This window comes from Bos indicus, chromosome 6 (assembly GCF_029378745.1).
Source record: "Bos indicus isolate NIAB-ARS_2022 breed Sahiwal x Tharparkar chromosome 6, NIAB-ARS_B.indTharparkar_mat_pri_1.0, whole genome shotgun sequence".
NCBI lineage: Eukaryota > Metazoa > Chordata > Mammalia > Artiodactyla > Bovidae > Bos > Bos indicus.
The window spans coordinates 29,236,529-29,258,540 of record NC_091765.1 but is presented as its reverse complement, the minus strand read 5'-3'; positions in this window follow the sequence as shown (position 1 = coordinate 29,258,540).

The window sequence follows — 22,012 nt, the reverse complement described above, 5'->3', positions numbered from 1 at the left end:
AACATGATAAATTTAGCTAATACTATTGTGAAGGCAGAATGCCAAAGAATTGGTGTCTTCAAACTATGGTGCTGGAGAAGACTCCTGAAAGTCTCTTGAGAGCAAGGATATCAAACTAATCAATCTTAAGGGAGATCAACCCTGAATATTCACTGGAAGGACTGATCCTGAAGCTGAAGCTCCAGTATTTTGGTCATCTGATGCGAACAGACAACTCATTGGAAAAGTCCCTGATGCTGGCAAAGATTGAGGGCAGAAGGAGAAGAGGCATCAGAGGATGAGATGGCTGGACGGCATCACTGATGCAATGAACATCAACTTGGGCAAACTATGGGAGATGGTGAGGGACAGGGAGGCTTGGCATGCTGCAGTCCATGGGGTCACAAACAGTCAGACGCGATTGGGTAACTGAAAAACAATAACAACTGTATTTCATTGCAAGGACAATTTTTTAATTTTTTCTTTCTCTTTTGGGCTTCCCTAGTAGCTTGCCTGGGAAATCCCATGGACGGAGGAGCCTGGTGGGCTGCAGTCCATGGGGTTGTGAAGAGTCGGACACGACTGAGCGACTTCATTTTCACTTTTCACTTTTCACTTTCATGCATTGGAGAAGGAAACGGCAACCCACTGCAGTGTTCTTGCCTGGAGAATCCCAGGGACAGGGGAGCCTGGTGGGCTGCCATCTATGGGGTTGCACAGAGTCGGACACAACTGAAGCAACTTAGCAGTAGCAGCAGCAGTAGCTCAGAGGGTAAAGCATCTGCCTGCAATGCAGGAGACTCAGGTTCAATCCCTGGGTCAGGAAGATCCCTTGGAGAAGGAAATGGCAACCCATTCCAGTACCCTTGCCTGGAAAATTCCATGGACAAAGGAGCCTGCTGGGCTATAGTCCATGAGGTTGCAAAGAGTCGGACATGACTGAGTGACTAACACACACAAATAAAAAGATGGATGTTAGATGAACTTCCTGTGATAATCAGTTCACAATATATGTAAATCTAACCATCTGAATACTGAAGCTGAAGCAACTGAGCATGCTGCCACTGTGCTGCTAAGTCGCTTCAGTCGTGTCTGACTCTGTGTGACCCCATAGACAGCAGCCCACCAGGCTCCTCTGTCCCTGGGATTATCCAGGCAAGAATACTGCAGTGGGTTGTCATTTCCTTCTCCAATGCGTGCATGCATGTTAAGTCGCTTCAGTCGTGTCCGACTCTGTGCGACCCCATGGACAGCAGCCCACCAGGCTCCTCTGTCCATGGAATTCTCTAGGCAAGAGTACTGGAGTGGGTTGCCATTTCCTTTTCCAGACTGAACATGCACAGATGCCAATTATTTCTTAATAAAAATGGTGAAAAAAATTAGAACAGGAAAAAAAGAAAAGAAAGGAAAAGCTTAACATGGTTTCTTTTCTTTAGGACATATTATCTATAGATAGAAAGCCATATATAAAGGCATTCATGATTATTCTAGAGATTTATATATACATGGATATCTAAGTACTGAGAAAGTCAGGTGTCAAAGTTTCAAGAAAGAATGTAATTATGAGGACAGAATATAGGGTTTGGATTACAGAAGTAGAGGAGAGCATTCTTACACTGCAGGAAAGAACACATAGTGATTGGTAGGGAGCAAATGATTGACAAGAGGAAGCAGCTACGCCAGCTGTGTTTCTTTGAGAGCAGATAGAGGGATAAAAGATTGATTATTTTTTTCTTGAGAAATTTCGGGAGAGCTCCCTTTTGGCCTTCTAGCTCTAATGAAAATGCCCATCAAGAGGGGCCCCAGGGAGCGGTCTTCAAGAGGAAAATGGTGTGCAAGAGGTTTAAAGGGAGTATCCTCAGGATTAGCACCTGGAAGATACCAAACTCAGGGAGACTTAAGCTGCCTTCAGTTTCTCCAGGTGGGTTCGGGGCTGGGTGCCTGGGACTTGTGATGTGGCTTTCCCTTGAGTGACACTGCCTGCCTCAGCATAGACAACCCCTTCAGGACAGTTGAGGCCTTTTTGCTAGAAGACTGACAGCAGCTGGGGGAAGCAGAGCCTCAGTTTCTGAAGGCTCTGGGTGATGCTTCACTTTGTTCAGAGGTTACTCTCTGATAAAGCAATTGTCCTGAGCATCAGAATTAACTCAGTTAAAAATAATCTATTTATCTCTACATCTATGTCTTATCTGTATCTGTATGTATGTGTCTTGAGTCCACTAAATCAGAATCTCTCTAAAGGAAACCCAGATGACCAATTTTTTTTTTTTGTTTCAAAGCATATTCTCGGATATTTCTGCTGATCATTCAAGTTTGGGAACCTCTGATTTAAAGGGTATAAATTACTCTCACAGAGCTTCAGAAATAATTACGCATTTCTTCCTTGACTCATCAGTAATCCCACGTAGTATACACCACTCTTTAATGGGCAAAGCAGAAGGATGAAAGAAGAAATCACATTATGAATAGCTCTGGATTCAAAGAAAGGGCACACAGGCATTTTAAGTGTATTCCACATTATATAAGAAGAAAAGGATTAAGCACAATAGGAAGCCCATTAAATTGCTATTGCGTTAGAAGAAATTAAAGGTTATGTTCAGACTATTATAAAATAGACATAAAAATATGTTAATCTATAAAATCTTCAGGCATATACAAAATGAGCTACCTGGGCAAGCAAGTAACATAAATAAAATGAATTTATGATTTTTGCAATGCAGAAGCTCCTTTATGGTGGAAATAGCATGTGATCTGTAAAATTTGAGTTTTTGTTCTTGGGGATAGACATTTAGAAAAATTTTAGATATTTAAAACATATATAACAAGATATTTTGTCTGGATTTGTAGCCTATTGCTCAAAAAATAATATGAGGAGGGCTTGGTGTCACTCCTTGCTCCAAATATTTGTCAGTATTTGATGTTTAGTGCTGCATGTTTTGGAGTCGTGCCCTTCCTCTCCAAATAGCTATTTGCCTCCAGAAATTTATCTTCTCTTTATCTGTCCTGCCCTCTTCCCCAGTGAGTTTCAGTGATACATAAGATGTTTGATGGACTGAGGCAGATTTGGCTGATATAGAATTGCTAGAACAGGGCTTCTCTTTTCTCAGAAACAGTGAGCAGCCTGTGGGTGGAGCGGATCTGATTGAGACTTGATTGCAACCTAGAACTCCAGGACCCTGTCTTTTTAGACACAAAGAGCAATTAGTAGTAGGCCTTCAGCTCAGCCCTGAAATCCATGAGGCTTGTCCATGGAGGTAATGTGTGAATGTTTATTGATTTCAAACAGCTGGAAAATTAAACAACTGTAACACTCGGAGCTCAACCAGATTTTCTGTGGAATACCCATGGCTAAGCATTAACAAGGAAAGAGGAAGAATTTCTTCCTCTGTGGAACATTTTCTTCTCTGAACCAGGAAGGAGTTGGAGGGATTCCAGCAGCTGCAACAGAACTGGTTTTGAGTTTCCGGCTTCCCTAGGTGGTAGGGGCTTCAGCTCAACCTCATTCCTCCACTCACAGTTCAGTGCAGTTGTCTTTTGATGTAGTTGAAGCAAATAGGAGGAGGTTCTCTGGTGAATAAATCAAGGGAATTAGTGAGGTCTGAGTCTGACCTGAAGAGGCAGCTCTGAGTTCCCCTGAGAGAAGCTATAGGCAGTGAAAAGGAGGACAGATTCTTTGAGAAATACTCGCTAGGGAGTTTTGAAGCTACCAAAAAAAGACAACCTTTTGAGAAAACGGAATTTCTCTTTGTTAATTAACCATCACCATGTAAGATATCGGTAAAGAGTGACCTCATTTTTAGGAGCATAGTGGTGAAGCCTGAACATAATTATATGAAGAATCACTATGCTTAGAAAAGATGTTGAGATATACTTTAGAGAAGGCAATTAATGCAAGGTTTGCATTATGGAATAAAGAAAATGCAAATATTCTATGCCAGTTTGAAAACTCTCCTAAGAACTTATTTCCCCCACATTCTGAAGTATGATAGTGTTAAACACAATTAAGCAAATTATTCCCACGGCTGAGAACTTTTATATAAATTGGTGATTTTAGGTCACAAACAAGGAATTACACAGTTATGCTTCTTTAAATAACTATAAACAAAAAGGAAAATACAACCCTCAGAATAGGAGAAAATATTTGCAAAGGAAGCAACTGACAAGGGATTAATCTCCAAAATATATAAGCAGTTAATGTAGCTCAGTACTGGGGGGAAAAAAAAAAAAGCCCCCAAAATAAAATCAAAAAATGGGCAGAAGACCTAAATAGACATTTCTCAAAAGAAGACATACAGATGCCCAAAAAACAAATGGAAAGATACTCAACAGCACTAATTATTAAAGAGTAAAAACAACTATGAAGTATTACCTTACACTGGTCTGAATGGCCATTATCCAAAAATCTACAAACAATAAATGCTGGAGAGGATATAGAGAAAAGGGAATCCTGTTACATTGCTAAGTGTGTGTGTATACATGCTAAGCTGCTTCAGTGCTGTCCAACCTTTTGAACCCTATCAACTGTAGTTCACCAGGTTCCTCTGAACATGCAATTCTCTAGGCAAGAATACTAGAGTGGTTTGCCATACCCTCCTCTAGGGGATCTTCCTGATCCAGGGTATAACCTCTACAGAGAACAGTATGGAGGTTCCTTAAAAAAACTGAGGAATGACCCATATTACCCAGTAACCCCACTTCTGGGCACATATATGGAGAAAGCTGTAATTTGAAAGGATGCATGCACCCTGATGTTCATTATAGCACTATTTACAATAGCAAGAACATGGAAGCAACCTAAAAGTCCTTTGACAGAGGAATGGAAAAAGATAAGGATAAAGAAACTAATGCAAAATTGTAAAGCAACTATACTCTAATTAAAAGTAATAAAACATAGAATAAACAACTGTGGGCACTGTGTTCTTTTCATTAGAGCCAAAATTTTAAGTAGGAAAATGCAACAGTGGTTTCAGATCACACTGTCTAGGGCAGGGCATGGATGGGATTTTCCGATTGTCTTAAATGTGTGACTTGCCCACTAAAGTCTTTGGGTTCTTCTGGCCCTCAAAGAGCAGAGTTCATACTGCAAGTTCTGCTAAGACATCTTGGAAGATTACTGCCTGGTGAGAGGGCCATTTATGCATAGAAGCACAAAGCTCTTCATTCTAAGCAGCACCTACCTCCTGTCAGTTTTGAAGAGAATTCTGCACTTTCTGGGAAATCGTGGTCCCCTGGGTCCTACTCTCCAATGGCTGCAGACCTGAAGTTCACTTTTGCCTTCAGTGACTCAAAGAGAGAGTCTTTTTGCCCAAATAATACACAATTTTATTCCCAGTGTCTACTCTTTCCCACAATGATGTTAGTCCTATAGCCACTGGGATTTTTAAGGTATTATCGCAGACCACAAGTAGGCACCTTCCCAAAGAAGTGAGATAATTCAGCAGTTTTCATTACCTGAGTGTGTGTGTGTGTGTGTGTGTGTGTGTGTGTGTGTAAGAGAGAGAGAGAGAATATTTGTGTGCTTTTAAAATTCTCAGAATTATTTTCCAAGTAGAATTATTTGGATAGGACCACTTTAGACATGATACGGAGAAAGCACATTAACCCTCTTCCTGTCTTTGCGCTTGGTTTGTGGTGTGGCCTGCACCTACTTATATCAGGTAAGCTCAGGTGATCTCCTCTGTGTCTCTTTTATTAGTATCAGGGAGTTTCATCTAAAATGCTCAGAGGAGGAACTTATATACAATGTAAAGGCCCTCCATATATGCTGGGAAAGATTGACGGTGGGAGGAGAAAGGGACAACAGAAGATGAGATGGTTGGATGGCATCACCAACTCAGTGGACATGAATTTGAGTACACTCCATGATTTGGTGATGGACGGGGAGGCCTGGCATGCTGCAGTCCACAGGGTCACAAAGAGTCGGACACGACTGAGTGACTGAACTGAACTGATAGATATTCAAAAAGTCTCTGAAAAATTTTTGGCTCTTATGCCAATGAGATTTTCAATAACTGGTTCTGACGTCTCTGTCATTCTGGCTTGATATGAGTCTTTTTGCCAAACTTGTGTTCATTAGTGCTTAGCCAGAAAAAATGTGATCTGATACTGAGGAGGTAGAGGGTCAAAGGTACTGTGAAGCTGGTCCTATCAAGAACAGTTTCACCTAGCCTTATAGGCTAGATGGACTTTCCTGACTGAGTCAACTCCTTGAATTTGGCAACTTCTAGGTTTTTGTTTTCAGAATATCATCCCAATCCACATATATTATCTGAAGATGGAGAGACAGCCTGAAGCTCTATTTTAGTTTTCCAACAGGCATAACTAACATGCACAGTTTTAGCTAATTGCCACTTTAAAAGTCGCAGGATGGCTGATACACAGGACTGCTAAATCTCAATGAGTAAGGGTTGGTGTTCATAGTAAGGGTTGAAGAGTTCATATTAATGTGTTAATTGTTTGTTGTGGTAGTAACTTAGTCATAATACATAAACTTGGGAACGGTTGGTTGGTTGCCTATATTTAAACAGTAGCACTTAAAGGGGTAGAGAAAGCTATTGTTCAAAGAAACCCAAAGAATGTAGTAGTTGCAGAAAGGGAAGCAGAGGTGAGAGAATCCATGAGATAAATGTAGTAATTGCCTGAGTTTATGATGAATTTCTGTTTCCTGGTTCTGGTCTCTCTTACTGCCTGGAAGCTTTTAAGTGCTCTTGGGTACTCTGCAATAACACTGTATCCTGGCAATTAATCTTTAGTTTGGAGCTAGTTTATATCATTTCCTGTTACTTCACGCTAAAAAAAATCTAGATAAAGCAGTAGCAGCATTAACTGGTAAGCATCTTCAATAACTTAGGAGTGCATTATATCTAGCACAATGTCTAGTTTATAGGATATACTGAATCAATACAGAAAGACAGTTGAGTTAGGTGGTGGTAATAATGAAACTGGAAAAGACAAAATGGAAACAATAGACTTGTGATAAAGGAAAATCCCCAAGGATTCGGCATGTGCTAAAATGCTAAGATGCAGAAAAAGAGTGGACTGATGCTTGATGCCTGTGGTGAGGATTCAGGCTACAGACAGCTGACTCTGGAGGTAGATGACCTGCCACTTTTTGTCAAGATAACCCTATTTCAATAACTTTAGAAAAAAAATTCAAGAGCACAATTACTAACGGAAAAATAAGACCAAAGTAATTAGCAACATAAATAATATGTGAAACATTTGCAATTTAAAAATACTGGTCTCTTTCTATGAATTTGATGAGGAAAATAACTCTTTACTCCCTACCCCCACCCCTTTTATCCTTTGCTTTTTATGTACAGGTTAATGTCTTTAGGCATTAGAATGGAAACTAAAGAGTACTTTCCTTAGAAGATTTTTTTTTTCACTTTTTAATGCACATCAATTTAGCCCTAGACAATGCAATTTGAAATGGGGTGTTTCTATGTCAGTGAAGGTGTTGGGAAGACAGTGGGGGTAAGCCTCATTGTAAATAGCCTCAGACACAGCAAGTCATAGATGAAGGACAGTATATGCATTCATGTAGGATGGAAAGGACCATTAGTTACAGATCCATCTTTTCAGTCACTAAGAGAACAATCCCCATTAGTGACATCATTTTTGAATAATAAGAAAAATGTATGTATGTCCTTGAGAGTTCAATAAATAGTGAATGTTACATCTGAAATTTGCAAGCATCTGGGAAAGTTAACTCTTCTATCCTTCACAATTTTATAGAATATTTTCTACATCACTAGAATAGTTTACTAAGTTATATCTTGGTGACTATAAAACATAAATATAGCCCCACAAGAAAAAACTGAGGGAGAAAATATGTCAAAATTACTTAACACAGTGTCTGCACAATTAAGTTTCTTAATGATAAGCAAATAAAGGAAGGAAGAAATATTTTCCTAATCCAATTCTGAGTTGATTATCCAGTGCAAGATACACCATAGCCCTGAATCACAGTAGCTAGGTTTGCCTCTGGTTTGGTTACAATTGCGGACCCATGTCTGGAGGAGCTTAAACTCACTGATTATTCACCATGTTTCCATCTCAAGTTCACGTGGCTTGTTTTTCTGTTTTGTACCCAGGGACTCCTCCAGTGCAGTGTTCATTGAACCTGGGCTGAAGCTCCACCTAAAAATATAGATGAATTTAAGACCAACCTTCAAATAGGAAAGAGATGCAAAGGAAGAAGTCTCTTGTCCATCAAGTGAGCAATTAATACAGGTGTTCTGCATGCTTACTGGGTGGTCCTGACAGCAGTGATCTCAGCAAACTTGCTACTGACTCATGGACTGGCTTGTGCAAGGAGTTTACTAGGGCTTTTAGGACAGTGCATAAAGATACAGGTCTGGTTTCTTAGCAACTTTTGGTTTAATAGGCCTTCCCAGGTGGTACTAGTGGTAAAGAATCCACCTGCCAATGCAGGAGATGCAACAGACATGGATTTAATCCCTGAGTTTGGAAGATCCTTGGAGAAGGAAATAGCAACCCATTTCAATATTCCTGCCAGGAAAATTCCGTGGACAGAGGAACCTGGTGGGCTACAGTTCTTGGGGCTGCAAAGAGGAGACATGACTGAGTGACTGAGCACATGATTTAAGAGGATTAAGTTTAGAGGGAAATACTATGAACACCTTCATTATAGAGCGTTAAGATAGTTTAAAAAACTCATAAAATGTTTTGAGTGGAGTATGAATATGTGAGATATTGAAATGATGGATAATTAAATCAGGGGAAATTATCCTAGGAATACCTTAGGGAAAAAAAATAGTATTTTTTTTTTAAAGTAGGAAAAGATAAGGCATCCCATTTCAATATTTTGCCCAAAATATTGTTGGAAAAGGAATCATTTAATCAAATTGTAAAGGGTTCTGGTTATCAAGGAAATGAATACTTTGGTAATTAGACAGATGAAAAGCTTGTAGCATGGATTTGGAGTAGGAGGTGCAAAGGCTATATTCAGACCTGCAGTGTGGATAAATCAATTCAAAAGTTATATGTAAAAGATCATCATAGTCTCTTAGAATTCATTGTGAATTCTCTGATGGCAGAAATCATAGCACTTTATAAACCATATGTATTTGTTTATCTATGACATAGATACTCAATAGATGTTGAATAAAGGGACAAAGGCAGCCATTTACTCATCAAACATTTATTGAGCACCTATATGTGTCAGATCACTGAATTTCAGAAATACAGTCAAGTGAAAAAACCCATTTATTTCACTGACTCTCTATTCTCTGTTTTTGGTTTTGCTTTATGACTCATGCATCACATGAACCTCAACTCAGTACCACATGGAGCACCCTTCTGAAGCCAATCTGTTTGTGCCTGTTTTATTCCCTGTTGTCGTAATGCCTGTTGCTAGGTGGTCCTTCTCTAACCTATAACTAGAGAGTCTTGAGAGCATCCTCTGTTCAAGCTCAGCTCACCACCAGTTGAGCCCTAACTACTTCCCTGGGGAGGTAGATCTCCTTTCCCAGCTCCATCACTTGGGAATTCACTTATGTTTGTCTTATAACACTGCACTTACACTATCATTGGTAAGATTAGCAAGTGCTTAAGATTTAGAAATATGCCTAAGGAAACTTTTTTTTTTTTTTTAATGAAAAAGGTTTTCCTTATACAAAAGTAGTGAGGATGTTGTATTTATTAAGCCCATCTAGCACCACTGAACAGAAAACCCCTTTGTCTGACATCTGTTCACATAGTAATTGTGATGTTGATGACTTCAAAATTGTGAACTTCTAATTGATTTTTCAGTATAATGACATCTTTATAGAAAAAGAGAGGAACATATCCAAAGCATTGCCTTTCTCTTTCAGCTTGAGAAAATTTCACCATTACATTTTAGGAAGGTAGAAGGATAATTTTATTTTTGCTTATTGATTACTCATATGTTTTCTTCCTGATAGTGGCATCTTAATAAATTTGACAAAGGTACTGCAAACGGGGTTGTCCCTAGAAGCACAAGCCTAAGAGGAGCCCTCTGACATTTTTCAAAATAAGTGCAATGTGAATTTAAAAAAAGAGATAAATAAGAAGGCTAAAGCTTTCCTTCCTGTCTTGGCACTTTCCTTTGCTTGATTGGTCAGGAATGATGATGTGATTCATCATCCTCTCTTCGGCTGCTGGGATAAAACTCGCAGCAGTGCTGACAAGATCCGGAGGACATCTCTTCTCCTTTGCCTCCTCAGAAACTCAGTCATGGCTAATTTAGCTATTGTGAAGACAGCAAACAGGAAATTTGAAAGCGACAGTGCTTCACGCAAAGTTTATTTCTTCCAGATGCCAAAACTGATGAAAGCAAGCCACCATCAATTCACAACGATGAAATCATGCAAAAGCACTACACATGTAACTTATAAAATCACGCTTCTTCCAAAACGGCTAACTTCGTCAGGAAGGCTTTTGAGAAGAACAAAGAAAACACACTAGAATTTTGTCATTCAGACACAATGATCATGTTTTCTTTCCTTTCTTTTTATTTTTAAAGAGGAGATGATTATATCATGTATGCAATACTATTAATATCAGAATCTAAAATAGTAAATCTCCAATTTTTCTTTCAATTTATTGCCACATGGACTTGAATTTAAGATTTTGATCAGTCTGAAAACTCCTGCTCTTGTTTACGACAACATCAGCATTTGCCTGAAGGGTCTTGGATAAATATTTAAGAAACTTTGAATTTCAAGCTCTCACTGTCCAAAATGAATGGAACACAAGGTAACCTACAGGTACAGCATATAGAACATTACATACTTTTTCTGAGTGATACAAAAGAAGGATCAAATAATGAAAAGGGTACTATGGTTCCTGAATCAGAAGGCAAAATGTTATAAAGAAATCTGTTTATTTAAAATGAATTTGTAGAGTGACATACATTTCTTTATAATTTGAAAAAGACTTTTAAAGTTCTTAATTGAATAAGGAAAAATTAAGAAAACTTAGAGGAAAAAATTAAAAGTAGAATAACAACAATGTAAGGCAAATTTTAAGATATTAAAAAAATTAGATTCATTCCCAAGACTAAGCAGAATAAATAGCATGAAGTGATACAAAATATTTTATGTTACCTAACATTTAAAAAATAATAAAAAAATCATCAATGGATTTTTAATAAAAACCATTAGAATAATTAGTTAAGTCTAACAAATAAATTTAGATCACATATCAAACCATACTAAATTAAATTTCAGAGGGACAGATGTGCTTAAAGAATAAAATAAACTCTAAAAACTTGGAAAAATATATATATGTCCTTTCTTTCAGAGGGAAGAGTATTCTTATTTTGAAATTAGTGGCAGAGGACATAAATAAATATAGATATGTTAGGTCATATGATCATTGTAGAAACTTTATTGTGGAAAACTAAAATTAAAGGCAAATTATAAATTAGCAAATATTATTAAGAATAGCTAAAACCAAGTATTAGAGATATATATGTAACATCTTAAAATAAATAATATACTAATATATGAATGATATAAATAAAATGGAAACTAAACAATATAAAAATCATGAAATATAAAAGAAAATTCAGCAAAATTTATGTGTGTATTAGAAATTAAACACGAACAATTTAAATGAGTCTTTTTTTTTTTTTTTAAGTAAAACAGCCATTTCTAAAAGGTTATGCAAAATATTTAAAATGATACAGTAAAAATGATGTTTTATTACATTGCTGTTGGGATGTAAGTTGTGAGAAACTTTTAGATAAAATTGATTTATAAAGAATCATAAAAGCAAGGAATTCCCTCCTGGTCCAGTGGATAGGACTCAGTGTTCTCACTGCCAAGGGTCCAGGTTCCATTGCTGCTCAGGGAACTAAGATCCTACATGCCGCTGGCATGGCCGAAAATGAATCATAGAATTAATGATTCCTAAGTAATACAGCCTATGAATCTTTTCTAAGAAAACAACCTCTAAATTATAAAAGACATTTATATATAAAAGTGTTTTGAACACATATTACCTACAATAGCTAAATTTGACAACAATGTCCAGAAATGTTTAAGTAAGATATTTTACAGGTAAAATTAGATTTATATAGATTTTAATAATAAATTTCCATATTATATTTCATATTATATTAAAAGAAAACATTCAAATTCACATATAGCATGCGTCAGCCATGTATAGATCAAATACACACAAGAAAGAAATAAACTAACATATAATAATTTATTTTCTTATATCTGCACAGAGATCTGCTCTAAATTTTTTAATAATGTTCCTTTACAATGGGAAAATGTAATAGCCAAAATAAATAGAAGAGGAATGCAAATGGCTCATTTAATTGAAATAAAAATACCCTAAATATATATTTTTAATAGGTAAGTATATGTTTTATTCAATATTAGTAAAATAAAATTTTATATTGAGTAAATTCATTTTCAATTCTTCACTAGTAATAGTTTAATGATTATAATTTAAATAATAAGGTTTTTTGTTTTTCATCCTAACAATACACTTCTAATTTTATGATTATACAGATGAGAACAGAAGTATTTTTCAGCACTTTAGATGGAGGAATTCTATTGAATAATTAAAACATAATTATAAAACTACAAATATTTAAAGTTTCTATAACCAGTAAAAGAGAAAAAAACATTGATGGAATCCATAAATAGTACATACTTTGAGTATTGTTTTTAAAATATGATTATCTTAGGCAGAGTTCCCAAGGAAACAGCCTGAAGTGAAAACTGGGATTAACCTGTAGGAGGTACAATGTCAGAATCCTGAGTGGCAGTTCAAAGTCACAGCAAGGCTTCATGGTCCTAAGCGGGGTGGGTCAGCCACAGCCGTAGCTGAGGAGGAACAAGTCGGTGCATGAAACTGACGTGCTAAGGAAATCCGAGGAGGTGTATATATCCAGCATAATGGCTATCCAATGTGAGTTCATATGTGCTGTATTCTCTCCCATTAAAAAACTAAAACTCAGGCAATGAAACTTTAGTCATTCCTCATTCTATCTTGCTTTCTCTCTTTTAGTATCAACATTCTCAAAATAATCACTGTGAAATGTCTTAAGTTTCCTACTAGCTATTACTCAGGACTCTTGTATCAGCTTTAAACATTTCAGTGCAAGTTCTGACCTCTTCAGAGAAGGCAATGGCACCCCACTCCAGTACTCTTGCTTGGAAAATCCCATGGACGGAAGAGCCTGGTAGGCTGCAGTCCATGGGGTTGCGAAGAGTCAGACACGACAGAGCGACTTCACTTTCACTTTTCACTTTCATGCCTTGGAGAAGGAAATGGAAACCCACTCCAGTGTTCTTGCCTGGAGAATCCCAGGGATGGGGGAGCCTGATGGGCTGCCGTCATGGGGTCTCACAGAGTCAGACACAACTGAAGCAACTTAGCAGCAGCAGTCTGACCTCTTGGTTCTGCTATTCTTTCATTATTTCCCACCCTGCTTCTTTCATCCCTTCTGTTTCAGCTTGGATTCCAACTTTAAGACCTCCCTGGAATCTGTCCTGTTCTTATATCACAAACATTTGGCACAGCTGATCACTCTCTCCTTTTTCTTCAATGTTTCTTTTTTTGGCTTCGTTGATTATTTCCCCTATTTTTTTTCCCCTTCAGCTTCAATAGCCATTTTATATCTGTCTGTTTTTCAGGTTCTTCTCTACTCAATTTCTAATGCTGTCATGCTCCAGGGCTTTGTGCTCATGCACACAGCAAAGGTTGAGTACCTTTCTCTACATGAATCAACTCTGTCTCTTGCTTGTCTCCACTTTGCTCGTATCCATAGAGTTCACTGTAGTCACATGCTGTTATTTCGGTTTCTTAAACATACCAAGATCTAGTAATTCTCAGGGATTTTGCATAAGCTCTTCCCTCACCCTGAAAATCTTTTTTTTCTGGACACTCAAAGGATGACTTTCCTTACGCTTTCTAAAGTTAAAATATAATTGTTGTTCAGTTGCTAAGTGGTGTCCAACTCTTTGCGACCCCAAGAACTGCAGTGCTCCAGGCTTCCCTGTCCTTCACTATCTCTTGGAGATTGCTCAGACTCATATCCACTGAGCTGGTGATGCTATCTAAGCATCTCATCCTCTGATGCCCTTTTGCCTTGAGTCTTTCCCAGCATCAAGTTCTTTTGAATAACATCAGGTGGCCAAAGTTTTGGAGCTTCAGCTAAAGTATAATTAGGGAGGACTTCTTCAACCACCACTAATATATAAGATGCCTCTATTTCAACCATATTTTCCTATTCATTTTTCTTGGCATTTGAAAGAATCACATCCCGTTTTTAACTGTTCTATTAGAGTAGGATCTTTCTCCCTACTGTAAGAACACCTGTTGAGGATAGGGACCTTACCTGTCTTGCTCATCAGACTGTTTGAGGGACCTGTAATAATGCCTAATTCACTGTAAGCATACCATAAATAGCTTTCACTGAACAACGCTAAAACAACATGTAAGGCTTTTTACTAATCAAATAACCTAACATTTGTAAAGAAGAGAATATCAGGGCTAATATGAGAGTATGAGTATTGTACAATACTCACTTTCATACTTCAAGTTGGATTATGGCTTGTTTTGAAAGCATATTTTGGCAAAACACACCAGAACTTAAAAATATTTTTGCTCTATGATCAATCATAAATAACTATCAGTTAATTACTGCTTGACTCTTAACAATATAGATACTCATACCTACAACAGTGACAGTTTGCCTATGGGCAAAAAAATTATACATAAATGATGTGCAGTTGTTTTCAGCTTATTTTATAGTATCTTCACTTTGTGATATCTTCATTAGTATCATGAGTTCAGCAATGTTTAGTATTTTTCTCCCTATGCTTAATGAGGTGCAACTGGCAATAAAAATTGAATGCATTTAAGATATACAACTTGATGTTTAATATACATGTACATCGTGAAATAATCACCACAATCAAGCCTAATTAACATATCCATCAGCTCGTATAGTTACTATTCTCTTCCGTGTGTGTGTACGTGTGTATGTGCATAAGATTTATTCTGTAAGCAAATTTCAAGAGTGCTATATAATATTATTAATTCTAATCACATTGGTGTACTTTGGATGTCTGTAACTTATACGTTTTGCATAACTGAAGCTTTTGCTACTTTTACTACTTAACCAATATCTCTCCATATTGGGAGATATTGGTCCCAATTATTTGTCCTGTCCTTAAAAACCATCGTTCTACCCTCTGCTTCTATGTGCTTCACTATTTAGATTCCACATATAAATAAAATCATGCAGTATTTCTCTTTCTGTGTCTGGCTTATTTTACTTACCTTTCTGTCCTTCAGGTCCATGCATACTGTCACAAATGGTAGCATTTCCTTCTTTTTTAAGACTGAATAATGAATGTCTGTGTGTACACATATACAAAGGTAGACCACTTTGGCCACCTGATGCAAAGAGCTGACTCATTGAAAAAGACCCTGATGCCAGGAAAGATAGAAGGCAGAAGGAGAAGGGGACTACAGGACAAGATGGTTGGATGGTATTACTCCTCAATGGACATGAGTTTGAGCAAGCTCCGGGAGATAATGAAAGACAGGGAAGCCTGGAGTTCTGCAGTCCATGGGATCAAAAAGAGTCAGACACAACTGAGTGACTGAGCAACAAGTAAATATTACACATACACACACACAGAGAACTAAATAAATAGAATAAACCAAGCTATAAACGGAAATGGAAAAGGAGAGTTTACTTTCCAAAGAATACATTTCCACTAACCTAGTAATGAAGTAAGTCCTATAAGACTGCCATGAAATAGACTATTTGGTAGGTAAAAAGGGCCTGGAGTTCTTGCTCATTTTAAGTTATATGTACCATATAAACCAACATAGCTGTGCTATAATGCCTTGAATAAGTTACATTATATTTATTTTGTGTATCTAGGTAATGTTACAACACGTAACAAGTAAAAATGGTTGTTAGAAACTTTGATCACATAAAGTCCTACATAAGCACTTAATAAGCACGGAAAAAAATGTGAGAGGCTTAGTTCACTTTTAAATAGCTATCAAGGTATATTATAGGTTTTACTATTCCTTACTAAATACTTTCTGAATAGTTATCAACTTATAAGTAGCAGCAGTCTTTTATATGCTTATTTATAATATGGAATTTACTGAAGTCATTTTATATGTTAAATATTAAAGTTTAAATGTATTAATATTTAATATAATTTAATATTTAAAATTAACCTAGTATCTTTTAAATAATGAAAAATACAAATTCAAGTCATGGTATTTGATATTACAAGCTGACTGCTGTGTGCTTCACTATCCCACCCATTGACTTATTGAAAAGTCTTTTTATATGATTTATGCATACTAAGTTTTCATCAAGAATGGATTTTAATTTTTTTAAATATACTTGACCCAAATCTTTTAAAATGTTCATGTTTCTCTCACTGAATGTGTGTTAATATGACAAGATGTGATGCTGATTTTTGTAATGATAAATATCCATGTGCCCCTTTGATAAACCCAGTTCTGCCATATTATCTTTATAAAAAGGATACTGCTGTGCTGTACTCAGCCACGTTTAACTTTTTGAAACCCCATGGACTGTAAGCCCTCCAGGCTCCTCTGTCCATGGGATTCTCCCAGCAAAATACTGGAGTGGGTTACCATTTCCTCCTCCAGTGGATCTTCCTGACCTAGGGATTGGACCCACATCTCCCGCTTCACCTGCATTAGCAGGCAAATTCCTTATCACTGAGCTACCTGGGAGAGATAAAATAGGATACTACTACATTCAACTTGCTAATATTTTATGTAATATTTTAACATCTACAATCACAGCCAAAATCGAGCCATACATTTATTCTCATGGATAGTCTTTGCTTGGTTATTGCAGTGGACATAAGGATCACAGGTCCCAGAGACCTCTTTGTCTCTCTATGTAGAAGGTGAATATCTGATGATCTTCGTAGCTTGGTATCCATGAGTCACCTTAGTGCTAGACTCTCCTAAATTTCAGTCCTTGTCCTTCAATGAAACTGCTTTTTCTGGACCTTTGCAGATGGTGACTGCAGCCATGAAATTAAAAGACGCTTACTCCTTGGAAGGAAAGTTATGACCAACCTAGATAGCATATTGAAAAGCAGAGACAGTACTTTGCCAACAAAGGTCCTGCTAGTCAAGGCTATGGTTTTTCCTGTGGTCATGTATGGATGTGAGAGTTGGACTGTGAAGAAGGCTGAGCGCTGAAGAATTGATGCCTTTGAACTGTGGTGTTGGAGAAGACTCTTGAGAGTCTCTTGCACTACAAGGAGATCCAACCAGTCCATTCTGAAGGAGATCAGCCCTGGGATTTCTTTGGAAGGAATGATGCTAAAGCTGAAACTCCAGTACTTTGGCCACCTCATGCGAAGAGTTGACTCATTGGAAAAGACTCTGATGCTGGGAGGGATTGGGGGCAGGAGGAGAAGGGGACGACAGAGGGTGAAATGGCTGGATGGCATCACTGACTCGATGGACGTGAGTCTCAGTGAACTCCGGGAGTTGGTGATGGACAGGGAGGCCTGGCGTGCTGTGATTCATAGGGTCGCAAAAAGTCGGACATGACTGAGTGACTGATCTGATCTGATCTGATTCTAAAGATAATTCCACATCTCTTTCTCTGCTTCTTGTCACAACTGTGTGCTTAGTTGCTCAGTCATGCCCGACTCTTTATGACCCCATGCACTGTAGTGCACCATGCTTCTCTGTCCTTGGGGATTTTCCAGGCGAGAATACTAGAGTAGGTTGCCATGCCCTCCTCCACGTGCAGCTCCAGTTTGTACCTTTGGTGCAACTGTAATTTGGAAGTCTCTTAGGTGTGACCATAAAAAATTCTTGGGTCCCAGTATGGCTTGATCTCTGCTTAATGTCACATTCAAAGAAACTATTAAATGTGCTTCACATTTTTAAGGAAAAACAAATCTTCCTTAAAGATTTTAATTTTTCCAGGAAAGTACAGTAAATTCCTTAATATGAGTGAGTTCCATTTTGAGAGCATGTTGGTAAGCCCAATTTGTTTGTAAGTCCATCAAAATTAGCCTAGATGCCCAGCTAATACAACTGGCTGTATAGTACTATACTGTAATAAGTTTATAACACTCTTTACAGAAATACCTAAAAGAACAAATGATAAATTTCTAAGAAAACATTTTTAATCTTACAGTACAGTGCTTTGAAAAGTACAGTAGTACAGTACAACAGTGGTCATACAGGGGCTGCATTGAGTGAACAGGCAGCAAGAGTTACTGACTGGAGGAGGGAGATGGTAGAGCTGAAGGATCATCAGCAATAGGAGACGGAGGGCAAGCCTCGATTTCACTCATGCCTGACATTGATGGATCTTGCTGGATCCAGTTCTATCCACCCTCTCGAAAAAAAGATCTAGTGTCGTCTAGGTAGTAGCTCTTTTTTTTCTCATCACAGATGAGACAATAGCATTGGTTTGAATTCTGAACAGCTGCATCAACCTTCAGATCCTCAAATACCATCAGTACCTCCTCAAATAAAGAAAATCCCCACGCCATTCCCTGTGCCATGGATCTCTTTGGTTCTTCAGTTACTTCTTCCTCCTGTTGTTCCACTCTCTCAGTTATTTTCACTGTTATCCCTTGGTGCTTCTTGGCAGTACCAGCTACATCACTGGTGCTTTCATGCTTGCTTCAGGACATTGTGAGCTTGAAATAAAGATATTTTTCTACTATACTGTATATAGATATAGTACTGTACAGTGACGTGTACAAAAGCACAGCCATTTGTAGAGGATACATACACGTGACAATGTATGCCAGTTACGTGAACTAGCTTATGGGATTAGACATGCAGAGGCATGTTTGCATTTGTGAAAGTTCTCAACTTGAAGGCTCATATGTAGGGGCCTTATTGTACTTTTGTAAAGGACATCTTTGAATTATGTAAGATAGATTCAATGAGGAATAAGTTTTGAGTGTCAAACGATGACTGATTAATAGGTTTTTGGATGTGAGATTTTTCCTAATTTTGAAACTGACATGTATCTCCGTTTTAAGTGAAATAAGGCATGGTGCCTTTCAAGGAGATTAAAGCCTAGTGGAAGACAGAAAACAAAAATAAACCATAATGATGCTGAGGAGTATATTGTATTTATTTGGCACAGTGGTTTACAGGAACTCATAAATTTTTAAATGGGTTTAGGATTGTAGAATTTTTCCTGGAAGAAAGGATATTTAAGCTAAGACTTAAAAGACAATGAAAAATTATCTGGAGGAAAATGGAGGAATGCCCTTTACAGAGAGATAGAGCAGCTGTGGAAAAGCCCAGCAGTTTGAAACTGTAAGACGATCTTAAAATTGCAAATAGTGTAATGTGGCTGGAGTGGACAGTACTTGCAAGGGAAAGGCAAGAGATAAGGCAGAGTGATAAACAGGGAGCATATTCTAAAGAGCTTCATCCATTTAACCAAGAAAATTATGCTTTTATCCTTGACCACATTAATGTATTTAAACTAACAGAATGATGGAGTATTTGTATCTTAGAGCAAAATCATTTTGTTACCAATATGAATCATGGATGCTAGGTATTGGAATGACAACTGTTGGGGGTCAGGATGCCACTTGTATAGTGAGATGTAATAAGAGCTTGGACCACAATACTGGAGATAGATAGGGAAGAGCTGATCTATAGGAAAAAGGCAAGGGAAGGAATTCAGAATGATTTTAAAGTTTCTGTGCAAATATAAATAGGATCTATATTAGCAGCCTGACAAATATGTATATAGGTTTGAAGTATCCCTGAATGATAATACCTGAAAAGTGAAAGTGAAATCATTTAGTTGTGTCCTACTCTTTGCCATCCCATGAACTGTAGCCCACCAGGCTCCTCTGTCCATGGGATTTTCCAGGCAAGAATCCTGGAGTGGGTTGCCATTTCCTTCTCTAGGGGATCTTCCCAACCCAGGGATCAAACCCTGGTCTCCCACATTGCAGGCAGACACTTTACCCTCTGAGCCTCCAGGGAAGCCCTAAGACCTAGGATTATCACAGAAAACCTTTCAAGCAATATTTTTAATCTCATCACTGGCATATTTCATAATAATTTACTTCCAAGAATACAGCACAATCCTTATTGCATAATGAGACAAGAGTCTACTTCTCTAGCAGTATCCCATCAATCAATGGAGTCGATCATTGTAGGGCCACTGGCTTCCTGGCTCCCTCATTAAGTCCTGGAGAAGCTGGTGCTTTCTTCACTTGAAAACATCTTGTACTCCATTCAGGTAACTCTTCAGTAATGGCTTCCCCACTACCTTAGTGAACAAGGCTATAACTCACATGCTGTAGCTCATACAGGTTTGATCCTTCCACATCAGGTAGTTTTTTCCATTTGTTAGGAAAATCTTGAAAAAATGTTTGCAACTTTCTCTTTAAAGGGAAACCCACTTTTGCTGTGCTAATATAAAAACATTATTGTGGTACAGTCAAAGTTATAATAGTAATTTTTACAGGAAGTAGGCTATTTGGTAAATAGTCTTATTAATGATAAATTAAAGAAATACTACTAAATGCTAACTGCCCCTGAATTTCAGAAATAGAGGGATAAGTTTCACCCAGCTCTGGTAATAGCTGATTAGGCTGGTCAGCAATATCAGTTTTTATTCTCCCATATATACACCCACACTACATTTCCCAGCTACAATGCAGACGAGTATGGTCAAAAGATTGAGTGTTGACCATTGTAAAATAAGCTGATGTAATTTGCACCACTTTCTAGGTCTGGCCCATAGTAACCTTCTTAACATTTTTGACTCTCTTGTCATCCACTTACTGCAGATCACCACCATGTCCTAGAACATGCTTGGGACAATATATGAAATCAGTGTGAATCTTGGAATAGCTGTTCTCACAGATTAGAGGCATTCACTTTGAAATTTAAATGTGCAAGAAATAAATTTCTATTTTGTGAACCACTTAGATTTTAGAGTTTATGTGTTTTTCAGCTAACAAACAAAATTATTACAACTCAGATAATATAAGTTACTCATCACTCTGGGGGTTACTTAAACCTAAGAACATTATCAAGGCATAGATAATCCTAAATAAAGGCCATCTTTCCTCTCCACAAGTTTCTATAATGTGTAATAATTTGTCAAGCAATATGAAGTTTCTAAGATTTTTGCCTTATTTTTGCAAGCTAACAAGTTAGACTGCCAAAACTTCATAGATGCTGGCAGAAGACATAGAATTCCTGGGTGAGAGTAAAGGACCTTTTAACTCATTCACAGCAAGGAGCATCACACTGGATCCTCTTGTCTTCAAGTCTCATGAGGATGTTGCCAAAATAGAGCCAGATGAATCCTGCAAATATAATGCTTTTGTGCCAAAACTGAGGAACCCTGAGCTTAAGACGCTCTGATCATCTAAAAGGGGCTGCTAGCAAACTGCCCAACTTTGCCCCAGAGGGAGACATTGTCTTTATTCTGCTCATGATATAAATCTTCCCTTGTCCCCAGAAGGTGATGTTATCTTAGTTCCAAAACCGTTTGTTATACAAACTACAAACATGCTTAAAAGGATTGTCTGGGACAAAACCTGATAGAAGATGTACAAAAATGCCGTGGAGAATTCTCTTTCTATACGTTTTAGATTCCGGGTTGTATAACCAGAGAGTAAGTCATAGAAAGATGCAATAAGAGAGCAATTAGGAAAATATGAAAGCCAGTGATTCTGTTCCTTCATTTTAAGGATGAAGAAAAGCACGTGCAGAGGAAAACTGACTCGGTCAAGGTCACATGGAGAATCAGTGAGAGCCGTGAGTCTATTTCTCTTATCTTATTCCAGATTACACATGCATATGTATGGCTGGTGTTAATTCATATACCCACCAGGTCTACATTTTGTTTTAAAAGTAGTTCTCTGGGAGCAATGCTTACAACTGTATTGGGAATCAGACAATCTGTGATCTCATTACAGATGTGACAGTAATAATTTTTTGAAGTCATTTTGATCTGGCCACCTTCAGGGACAATTAACCAACTTTTCTT